The 12,638-nt window shown below is 35.8% G+C and overlaps 1 long non-coding RNA gene across 1 annotated transcript; it reads right to left on the bottom strand.

Moving 5' to 3' along the window:
• Positions 1–4,564: 4,564 nt before the first annotated feature.
• On the bottom strand, positions 4,565–12,024 carry LOC132693249 (uncharacterized). The gene is made up of 3 exons (XR_009616678.2): positions 11,833–12,024; positions 10,014–10,061; positions 4,565–5,096 (listed from the first exon to the last, which is right to left on the bottom strand). It is a non-coding gene; the product is annotated as an uncharacterized LOC132693249 (long non-coding RNA).
• Between the last annotated feature and the right edge of the window lie 614 nt (positions 12,025–12,638).

Below are 12,638 nucleotides of genomic sequence, written 5' to 3'. Positions count from 1 at the left end.
AAATTATGGCAAATAGAAATGGCCATAACGGAGGGCTATGTTATAATTAGTATCTGGAGCCTTGACCCCAGTCTCCCCATATGATAAGCATAATTGCATGCATTTGTGAGAGGTTAGGCCTTTCTCAGCTATTTGTGGGTTCATTCTTGTTGAACATAGAACAATAAAAAAAACGAATTGGTCTTCCTTAGTGTCTTCATTATTATTCAGACTAAAAGACCACCACTTTTACCCCAGAGTAATTGTAATTGACCCAAGTACAATGAATTACAGAAAAAGAAAACTAAGTCTGAGTGAAGTAGAGGGCCTTGTGGAAAACATGGAAGCAGTCAGATCTGGTTTCATATCGCAGCTCCTGAACACACTAAATACAATAAGGATAAAACTTGGTAGAGGTTACTTCATTTCTTTAAGTTTAGGGTTATTCATCTGTCCAAATTTTTTTTTTTTTTGATTAGTGTTAAATTTAATGAAAGCTCTGTTTGCTTTACCTAAGGAAATGAGGACTTTGTTAATTTAAAAATGATTTTTAATCCTTACCTGGTTGTTATTCTTCAAACTTAAACACTTTAGTTCGTTTCCTTCTTCCTTCTCCCTTCCTCCCTCCATCCCTCCCTCTCTTTTCTTTTTTCTCTTTTCTCTTTTCTCTTTTCTTTTCTTTTCTTTTTTCTTTCCTTATCCAGGTGTTTCCTAAACTGTTCTTTGAACATTCGTCCTTTGCAAAACGTTAATAGATGCTTTGTGGAAAAAACGCTTAGAATCATCACTGGGGAAAACACAAACCTATTGCTGTGAGGTTATTTAAATTTCTAGCATTCTTGCGAAAAATGTTAGCCTGAATCTGTGAGGAACACTCAGATAAATTCAGTGTGATTTATTTGGACTTTTCAGTAAGGTCAAAGGACAGAAGAAATTTTTTTTTTTATTTTTTTTAAATTGTTTTTTGTTTTTTTTTTTAATTTTTTTTTTTCAACGTTTTTAATTTATTTTTGGGACAGAGAGAGACAGAGCATGAACGGGGGAGGGGCAGAGAGAGAGGGAGACACAGAATCAGAAACAGGCTCCAGGCTCCGAGCCATCAGCCCAGAGCCTGATGCGGGGCTCGAACTCACGGACTGCGAGATCGTGACCTGGCTGAAGTCGGACGCTTAACCGACTGCGCCACCCAGGTGCCCCTTAAATTGTTTTTTTAACGTTTATTTATTTTTGAGACAGAGAGAGAGCATGAACGGGGGAGGGTCACAGAGAGAGGGAGACACAGAATCTGAAACAGGCTCCAGGCTCTGAGCTGTCAGCACAGAGCCCGACGAGGGGCTCGAACCCACGGACCATGAGATCATGACCTGAGCCGAAGTCGGACGCTTAACTGACCGAGCCACCCAGGCGCCCCCAGAAGAAATTTTTAAAAGACTGATCTGCATTTAGGGCAACTGAACTGTATAGGATTATACATTTTTTTTTTTTTAAGTTTTAGAGGAATTTTGTGGACAATTGAGCAAATTTGAACATGGAAGCAAAGTAGATCTATTGTTGACTTAAATTTCTCAGTGATAAATTTGATAAATTTATCAAATGATAAATTGTGTTATTACAATAATGCTTTTATTCTTAGGAGACACATGCTCAAGTATTTAGGAAAGACATCATGAAATCTGTCTGGGAACTTCTTTCAGATAATCCAGGCCAAAAAAAAAAAAAAGTGTATATGTAAAGAGAAAACCTGGCACTGTGTTAATTGTGGTTCTAGCTGAATAGTATACAAATGCTCTTTAAACTTTTCTATAGGTTTGAATTTTTTTTTAATAGTTGGTGCGGATGGGGCGCCTGAGTAGCTCAGTCGGTTGAGCATCCAGCTTCGACTTTGGTTCAGGTCATGATCTCACAGTTTGGTTCATGAGTTCAAGCTCCGTGCGGGGCTAACTGCTGTCAATGACCCCACTTAGGATCCTCTCTTTCTCTCTGCCCTCCCCTGCTTGTACATGCTCTCTCTCTCTCTCAAAAAAAAAAACAAAAAAAACAAAAACAAAAAAAAAACAAACCACAAAACATTAAAAATATTAAAATTAAAAATTAGAGAAGAAATTGTAGCTAGCAATTACTAGCTTTTACTTTTTTTACGAACTTTTTTTTTTAAAAAATATGCTGGTAATGCTTATTTATAGGAAAATACAGAACTCATTTATATACTAATTTTCTTACAATCTGACCTTAAGAAATGGTGTGCCATGTCTAAGAACTATAGGAAATCACTTGGGAAATGACCTCATTCTCAAGGGTGTGATATTGAATCCATTGAGGCATATTTGCCAAAGTAATGTTCATGTATATCATCCAAAGATCCCTGCTCTATGTTGTGTATATTGCATTAGAATTTTAACAATATTGGTGAATTCTTATAATCTGTTGATAGTTTTTAAAATGTTCGCTTATTCCTACAAATATTTCTTTACTGCTATGTGCCCATGTACTCTACTAAGTTCTAGAGAGAAAGCTGCCATCAATAATGTATAGATAGGGGCGCCTGCGTGGCTCCGTCGGTTAAGCGGCCGACTTCGGCTCAGGTCATGATCTCGCGGTCCGTGAGTTCGAGCCCCACGTCGGGCTCTGTGCTGACTGCTCAGAGCCTGGAGCCTGTTTCAGATTCTGTGTCTCCCTCTCTCTCTGCCCCTCCCCTGTTCATGCTCTGTCTCTCTCTGTCTCAAAAATAAATAAACGTTAAAAAAAAAAAAATTAAAAAAAAAAATAATGTATAGATAAAGCTCCTGCCACATACAGCAGTACATTTGGGGAGCGAGAAAGAACATTGAGTTTGAGGTTAGTGTTGAGGAGAAGAGCTGCCATGACTTCCAGTGCTTTGACAAAACCTCAGGTGCAAGGCCTTGTGTCCCAAGTGTCTGCAGTTTCATATTGTTGAAGCATTTGTTGTATCCCTGGGGGTTGCAGCTTTCTGTAAATTTGCTGTGGCCAAACCAAGAAAGAAGGCATATGCAGATTTCTACAGAAATTAGGATTACATGAAAGATTTTGAGATGATGAGGAGGCCTGGTATCTTTCTGAGTGCAAAGTGATTTGGAATGTAAAAATTTCTTTGGGTTGAGTTCCGTGGAAGTTTGTCACTGACCTGTGTTCCTGAATATTGGGTTATGGAGTAGTTTCTCTTGATAAACAACTAACAAATACTGTGGACAGAAAAACAAAAACAAACAGTAAATGAGCAAATATGTATCAAATGATAAGGGCTATGTAGAATAATAAACTAGGGTCAGAGATTTGGGGATACCAGGTAAGGGTGGGGCACATACTACTTATATAGGGTCAACAATGAAGACCTCACTGAGAAGATGACATTGGAGCAGAGACCTGAAGGAAGTGAAGGAGTGGGTTATGCGGAGCTAAGGAAAGTGGGGTTTGAGAAAGGGCAGCGGGCTTACCATGTTTCGAGAATAGTAAGGAGAACAGAGTGAATGATAAAAAACAGGAGGAGTTGTAGGAGATGAGGTCAGAGAGGTAGCCAAGGCCAGATTATGTAATATGCTTTCAGAGGTGTTTTAGCTTCCTTTTTAGAGAGAGTTACCCAGGAAGCAGAACATAGTAACCCCTAGCTGTTCATATTCATTTTCTCTTGCTGTGATAAGAAATTACCATAAACTTAGTGGTTTAAAAAAAGGCAGATTTATTTTCTTACAGTTCTGTAAATCTGAAGTCCAACACAAGTCTCACTGGGGTAAAATCAAGATATCAGCTTAACTGAATTCCTTTCTGGAGAGAATCCTCTCTAAGGAAAGATCTGTTGCTTTGCCTTTTCCTGATTCTAGAGGCCGCTTACATTCCTTGGCTTGTGGTCCCTTTCTGTCTTCAAAGTCATTAACATTGGTCAAAAAGTCTCTACTTTTAAGGATCTTGTGATTAAATTGGACCCATCCAGGTAATCCAGGATAATCTCTCCATCTCAGGGTTCTTAACCTTAATCACATCTGCAAAAATCCTTTTATCCTTGTAATATTCACAGACTCTGGTAATCAGGGTGTGAACATCTATGAGAGAGGCATTCTTCCTCCCACAGGCCATCCTCTAATCCCCAAAGATTCAGGTCTGTTCACATGCAAAATCTATTCACCCCCTCCCTAAGTCTCCCCAAAGTCTCAACACATTGCAGCATTTCATCTGAATTTCAAAAATCCCAAACCACATCTAAATTATGTATAGGTGAGGCTCTAAGTATAATCCCATCCCTGGCAAAATCCCTTTCCATCTATAGACCTGTGAAACTAGAAAACCAGATGTCTGCTCTCAAAATGCAATGGAAGAGGAGGCTCAGGAGAGCAGTTGCAGCCATTCCCAATCAAAAAGGGAGAAAATGGAAGAAAAAAAGGAGTCACCAGACCCAAATAATTTCAAAGACCAATCAGGCAGTCCCCATTAAGTTTCAAGCCAAGCACTGATCTGTGGTTCTTGTTTGGTTCTGCTCTCTGGGCTCACAGCTCCACTCTCTGGGCACTGGGAATCAGAGTATGGACATCTTTGATAGGCTATATTTCTACCCATCATAAGCATCGTTATCATTAGATTTAGTATTGTTTTTTTACTAATCTTCATTTAGTTGTGGTTCTTCAGCTCTGAAGTTTCTCCATTAGCACCAGTCAAGAGGTTAATTACTGTTACATAAATATACAATCAGTACTTGAGGAACTCACCATTTTAAGGAACTTTATTGTACATCATTTCATGGTAAATGCAAATGTACCATCTAATTTCTCTTAGATGGAAAAGAGTGCACTCCCATTTTTGTATACAGATCATATTTTCTTTATACACAGTTAATGTATTCAAAATTACTGATTTCTAAAATAGACTAAAATAAAAATAAAATTATTGATTTTTTTCAGGCCCAAAAGTTCCTATATTATGCTTCATTTTATGAGATAGGCAAAGTTTTACAGCTTCTAAGGTCATCATTCTTGCCCTTTAAGGACACTGGAAACTCCTGCCTCCCAGCAGGTGGCAGCAAATCAATATTCGATAAGGTGTGGTAAAATTATTATATTCTTCTTGTCCTAATAGATGTTCTGGGTGGTGCAGACTGCAGCTTCCCCTAGCTGCAAGAGCAAGAAGGCTATTGTCACCAGATGGTAGGAATTTATATCAATTTATCAACTACTTGGGAGAGTGTATTTAATTTATGTGACTAAATTTTATTATATCGTTATATTAATTGTTCTTCATTGCTTGTCTCTCACAGAACCAAAAGTCCATTTGTAAGCAATTTTGTTCGAATAACAATAATGATCATATGTTATCTTCATAGATAAATAACTCTCCATAGCCATTATTTGGCTAATATCCATCAACACAACACAGCATGTCAAAAGGTATGGGATACAGATAAAGTATTCTTAGAGGAAAAATGTATACCTTTTTTATTTATGAAAAAAGAGTAATCAGTGCTCTAAGTCAAGGTCAGTGAAATGGTCCACAGGCCAAATTTGGGGCAAAGCCTGCTTTTGTACACCCTACACAGCCCTTAACAAAACTAATTTAAAAATGGAGACAAATTACCAGTATCTAAAATGGAAGATCACTAAAGATCCTACAGACATTAAAACCCTGGTTCTCAGCTGGAGATGTTTTGTCCCCTAGAGACATTTTTGGTTCTCACAATGGGGGAGGCTGCTACCAGCATATAATATATAGAAGCCAGGGCTGCTGCTATGCACAGAATTCCCCATGGCAATTTTCTGGCCCCAAATAGCAATAGTAATGAGGCTGGAAAATTCTAATTAAAACCATCAAAGGAGAATATTACAAATTTAGCTTAATAGAATTTGATAACTTAGAAGAAATTGATAAATTCTTGGAAAAACAAAACTTAACCAAAACTGACTAAAGAAGAAGTAGAAAAATCTTAGTAGTTGTACATCTATTACAGAACTTGAATTCATAATTAAAGAACACTTTGCAAAGAAAACTCCAGGCCCAGATGATTTCACTGGTGAATTCTATCAATATTTAAAGAATATAAACTGTCAATCTTATATAAAGTCTTTGAGAAGACAGACGAGGAGAGAATAATACCCCACTAATTTTATAATGACAGCATAACCATGATAGAAATGTCTGACAAAGACATTAGAAGAAAAAGATCACAGACCAATATCACTCATAAATAAAACTGCAAAAATCCTATATAAAATACTAACACATTGAACACAGCAAAAAGGATAAAATACAGTGGCCAATTGGGGTTTTTCCTAAACTGCGAGATTTGCTCAACATTTAATGAATCAAACAAGGTAGCTTGCCATATTAATAAAAAGGAAAAAAATCATATGATCATTTCAATAAACACAGAAAAAGCATTTGACACAATTTATTGCCAATTTATGCTGAAAACATTCACAAAAATAGAAAGAGAACTGACTTAATTTTATAAAGAGCATCTAAGAAAGACCTGTAGCTACTATCACGCTTAATGGTGAAATATTCAATCCCAGGATTGGGTAAAAGGTGAGAATGTCTGCTCTCACTACTTCTATTCAACTTTATGTCCTCTTAGATATTGCAATAGGCAAAAATAAATTAAAATTATAAAACATGGAAAGATTAGAAAGGAAGAATAAAACTGTCTATTCACAGAGGTCTGCATAGAAAATTATTCTTTTAATGTTTATATTAGAGAGAGAGAGAGAGAGCATGAGCATGAGCAGGGGAGGGTCAGAGAGAGAGGAAAACACAGAATCTGAAACAGGCTTCAGGCTCTGAGCTGTCAGCACAGAGCCCAATGTGGGGCTCGAACTTACAAACCAGGAGATCATGACCTGAGCTGAAGTCAGACGCTTAACTGACTGAGCCACCCAGGTGCCCCAAAAGTTATTTTGAAAAACTATTAATTACCTGTCTTTAGATTAATTACTGTCCATGTAGAAAATCTTGGAGATCTACTGGAACGAATAATTAAAGTTAGCGAGCACAGGATAACAGATCAGTATATAAGAATCGGTATTTCTACATATTAGCAAGCACCAATTAGGAAATGAATTTTTAAATATAACATTTAGGGGCGCCTGAGTGGCTCAGTCGGTTAAGCGTCCGACTCTTGATTTCGGCTCAGGTCATGACCTCATGGTTTGTGAGTCTGAACCCCATATCGGGCTCTGTGTGGGCAGTGCTTGAGATTCTCTCTCATTCTCTCCCTGTTCTCTCTCTCTCTCTCTCAAAATTAATAAATAAACTTCAAAAAATTATTTTAAAAATTTAAAAATAAATATAACATTTAAAATAGCATTATAAATATCTAGAAATAAATTTAATGAAAGATATATGAAGACTGTACTACTGTGAAACATTGCCTAAATGGATATGTATGTGTATATATAGACAGACAGACAGATAGATACATAGATAGATAGATCTCCTATATATATCTCCTATTTGTGCACCCAGAGCATACACCAAGAAAGATCATATTCTTGGCTTTAGAACAGCCTCAATTAATTTGTAAGGATTGAAATTGTGCAAAGTATGTTCTCTGACCACAATAAAATTAAAATAGAAATCAATACTAAATTTCTGGAAAATCCCCAAATCTCAGTAATCAAAGGCATAGACTTTCTAAACTGCTAGCCACAGAAGTTCATGTTGACACTAAAGACGTTTTTCTTCTCTCCACAGCCAACTGAATCATGTAGGAATTGATTATGGATGTATTAGTGCCACATTCTAACCAACTGTGCTAACCTGGCAGTGCCCTGAGATTGGGGTATGCTGTGAGCAACTACAGACGGCTGTTATATACTTGAGTATTGCACTGAAACAAGAGTTACAGCATATTTAAAATTCATGAAATCATTCCCATTTTTTGCTTTCTTTCCCTCACAGTCTGAAAATACTGATGAAAAATCTGGGAACAAGACTGTGGGTGTAGTTGACAAAACAGAAAATCTGTTCCTGGACAGCTTTTGATGAATTTAATAAGTAGAAAGATAATGAACATAGACTGCATTTGCATAATGGCATAACGAAAATTCTTTGAACCATGCTAACTATCTGGGGAAACTACACTTTGGAAACTGAATGTAAGATTCTTGTCCTGGCAAGATTACCCATACTATTTAATGGTGTGCATGGTTTTAAAAGGGTAGGGGGGAGGGCATGGCAAATATCCCACATGCTTTATTCTCATTGATCTTAAATAACTTTTCATCCAGTTTTTCTAATGAAATAATTAAAATTCATTTTCAAATAGAAAAATTTCCAGCATCCAGATTTCATCCTAAGTGTACCTCTTTTAAGGACTTATAAGAGCATACATTTTGGGGGCACCTGGGTAGCTCAATTAGGCATCTGACTCTTGATTTCAGCTCAGATCATGATCTTGCGGTTTGTGGGATCAAGCCCTACATCAGGCTCCACAGGGAACCCACTTGGGATTCTCTCTCTCTCTCTGTCCCTACCCAGCTCATGCTCTTTCTCAAAATAAATAAATAGACATTAAAAAAAATAACCTTTAAAAGGATATAGGACTATAAATTATGTTTAATATTAAAAGGTTTTTTTTTCTACCCTTGAAAAGAATTTTAAGTTACCTCCCCCCACCAATAATTACTTATTTTGACAGTCAGTTATGGTTAATTCAACCAGATAACTTTCAAATTTCACTTTGTAAGAATAATTTAGAAGACCTTACCAGAAGTTTCCTTCCTTTTTTCTGAAAAGACATTTTTTGTGTAAATGTTCTTTCAATATCTACCTTTTGCAGTTTTTAACTTCATGCTACTTCCGATCATTCTGAAAATAATTCTACCATTTTAGCATAATTCTCTAAAATCTCAGAGGAAGTCTTCTTCTTTGGTGCTCTTTCTATTCTGGATTTGAACATAAAGAAAAAATTGAATGTGATGGTTTGTTAACAGCTAATCACAACTGATATTATTGAGCTATTTGATGGCCATTGTGCTATTGTCATATTAGTAATTGTTCCTCATGACATTCCTGTGAGATAGATGCTACTCGTAGCCCCATACTTATGAGGAAATGGAGACTCAAGGAGATTAACCATTGCCATATCATAATAAATGGGAAAGCCAGGGTTTGAGCTCTTCGACTGCAGTGTCCTCATAATTAATCATTGGTGTTTATTAGCTCTCATTTTGCTGTGCATTAACTAAAGTAATAGGATTGTTTCAGATCCCCCACCTTATTATGGGCTCTCCAGTTCCAGTGTTATCTCTATGTAATGTGGCAGGTTTTCCACTGTGATACACAGTTTCGCCACATGATGGTGCCAATGAAGTAAGAAGCCCTTGTGCTGCTAGTATTTGACATTAGGCTCAGACCTAAATATAAAAGTCAACAGAAGATAATTAAAGGTGTTAAAAAATAAAATTGTTTTTGAAAAAAGTGACCACAGGAATTACAGTGTAGAATGTCTTTTTAAAACATAAGGAATGAAAAGGTCGTAACTATAAAAAGGGTAAGAGTAACTGACTCATAAAAGTTAAAAATAAGATAAAAGATGAGCCTTTGTATTCATAAAGAAGTATGTGGGACAGATGTCAGAGACTTCCCACAGGAAGGAAAACACCAAAGGAAATGAATTAAATGAGAGCAGGTGACTTAAAAAAAAAAAGAAAGAAAGAAAGAAAGAAAGAAAAGAAAAAAGAGACCAGCTGTATAGTGATGTAGCTCCAGGGTCAAATGGATAAGTGTTCCAGTAAGATTCCACAGTAAGCACAAATACGTTAGCAAAAGCCTGTGAGTAAAGATTTTAGAGGCCTTTTAATACACATCAGTATTTCTTTTTCTAATCAAGATAAGTGTTACTATTTTTTCCTCTGCAATATCAATGATATAACTTACTGTGGAAGGAAGAAGCACTGTTTTTAGAAATTTATTGAAATCAATCTGTATACATTCTGTTAATTACAGCTATTCCAGTGACTCAAAATGTCACTGGACAATCAGCATCACCTAAAGTTGTTACAAAAGCAAGTTCTTTGGCCCCACCCCAGACTTACTGAATCAGAAACTCTGGGCATGGGGCTCTTCAGGTGCTTTGAATGCATCTGAAAGATAGAGGTCCAACAGTATTAGTTAAGAAAAACAAAGAAAAAAAGAAAAGAAATCCATCTAAACATTGTTAATGCAAAGATATTGAAAATTATAACATTAAGGGAATATTAAGTAAATAATGGAATGTTATCAAGGCATTTAAACAATTCTGATGGATAGATTTTAATAATGAAAAATATACATGATATAATGGAAAAGTCAATACAAAATCGATCTGAATCATGTAAAAACAGTTCTGGAAAAAACAGAAGGAAACAAGCAAGACTAGTTAACAGTGGTTGCCTTGGAGTGATGGAATTATATGCACCTTCTTTTTCTGCTTCTTTATATTGCAGATGCTGTTTTTAAAATTTCTGTGAGGAGCCATTTTGCAAAAAAAAAAAAATCTTATAATGATTAAAAAAATAAAAAGAGAAAGAGAGACTTTCTAAAGTCAAAATACTACATACAAATTATATTCTTGCCCATTTGTCCCTATGTATATGGTTAATTAGGAAAAAAATTGACACAGTAACAGTCCAAAGCATTAAGAAGAAGCACAGTTGTGATGTTGCTTACTGGAGAGACAAAAAGACACAGAAAGACCACAGAGTTGATGTATTCAGTATTGAAAGTGGTACAGGAAATTACATTAGAGAGTGTGAGAAAGTAATCGGTTTACATACAATAACCACACGCTTTACTCTTTCAAGTACATTAGTCAAAATATTAAGCATTCTAAAGTAATGCAAAGGAAAATGCCTTCAAATTTAAAAGAGAGTAGGTTTAAACATGTTACCCCTAAGAAAGATTCCTATTTTATATCTATGTCATTTGAATGAATGGCCGAATAACTCAAGTAGGAAGAAAATGTCTCTGATATCACTATAATTTTAAAGATTAATATCTATGTTTATGTATATCTTGAATGTTAGACCCTACATATTCTTTTTTTTTTTTTTTTTTGACTAACATCTGCAAAATATATAAAATTGAGGGTTGCCTGGGTGGCTCAGTCAGTTGAGGGTCCGACTTTAGCTCAGGTCATGATCTTACAGTTCGTGAGTTTGAGCCCCACATAAGGCTCTGTGCTGACAGCTCAAAGCCTGGAGCCTGCTTCAGATTCTGTGTCTCCTTCTTTCTCTGCCCCTTCCCTTTTTGCGCTCTGTCTCTGTCTCTCTCTCAAAAATTAATAAACATTAAATAAATTTAAAAATATATATAAGATTGATAAATATATTAGGCCATTAAATCTTATTAATTTTTTAAATCTCAGTAAATTTTTTGAAAATCTGAAATTAAACAGACCACATTCTCTAAAAATAATAAAATACAATCAAAATCAATAATAAATGATCAAATAAAAGGGAAAAAGGAAAAAAAAACTATAGGCCTTCAGAAAAAGAGCATGTGAAATAATAGAATGGGATACATCCAAAATTGAACTCAAAAACAAATTTATAATTTAAATCTTTTCATTATTTGAAAAAGAAAACCTAAAAATAAATGAAATATTCAACTCAATAAGTTAGAATTTTTTTTAATGATAAGAAAGCAAATAAAGATAAAAACAGAAATCAAAGAACTATGAAATAAAAACTAATAGAGGTATACATGGACCAAGAGTTGTGTCATTGGAAGAAAAGTACTACAAAAATGTCCTGGCAATTTCGAATTAAAACACACACACACACACACACACACACACGCACACACATTAAATATGAGGAAGGGGACAGAAACACAGGTTGAAAATAATTTTTTAAATTGTAAAATAAAACCTACCTTTTCAATCATGACAGATTACATTATTCAGGCCAACCCTCTCAGCTGGAGGGAAGAACAACTTAAAATAGCACAAAAAGCAAGTTTTTAAAAGCAACAAAGATCTGATGAGACAGTAAGGAATTTCCAGGCTAAAATCTAAATAGAGAAGGAATCCTTAGAGATGTTAGCAGAGCACTTCAGTTGCTTTTGCACTAGAGCGTTTGCGAAACTAGGCAAACTTTCACTTTAAGTGGACTTGGGGAGGGTGGACAACAGAAATCAAAGCCCAGGGTTTAAACAAGGTGAAGATCTAAAAGGAAACTCTTCCAGAATAAAGCTAAGATACTCAAACCATATTCCCTCAGTCTAAGGATGAGCCAAAGGTTAACCTACCCCCATTTCTGCAGGAAGGCTTCCTTAGCTCTGAGCAGAGCAGGGAAGGGAAATAAAAACCATCCCTGAGAAAGTTTTAACTAGATGGATGCTTCAGGAGCTTGCATACCATATTCACATCACTGAGATGGTTCCGAACCCCTTAAGCCATGAATTTAAGCTGTTTCTGAACTGATAGTGTACCTATGTATCGGACAGAGGCAAAGATATCTTTACTTTAGGCCAATGGGAATCCTCAAAAATAATTTTCCAAAGGAGAACAAAAAGCAGCTTACAGTCAAAAGTAACAGAGTACCCTGGGGAAATCCTCAAGAATGAAAATCAGCAGAAACAACAAACTACAGAAACAAAAGAGTATGTTGAATTCGACTTTTTCAGGGATAGATAATATAATTACTACGCTCACTACGTTTTAAAAAATGAAAAACAAG

This window comes from Panthera onca, chromosome B1 (genome assembly GCF_046562875.1).
Source record: "Panthera onca isolate mPanOnc1 chromosome B1, mPanOnc1 haplotype 2, whole genome shotgun sequence".
NCBI classification, from domain to species: domain Eukaryota; kingdom Metazoa; phylum Chordata; class Mammalia; order Carnivora; family Felidae; genus Panthera; species Panthera onca.
The sequence above is the reverse complement of the archived record's forward strand: the minus strand, read 5'-3'. Positions and strand labels throughout refer to the sequence as shown.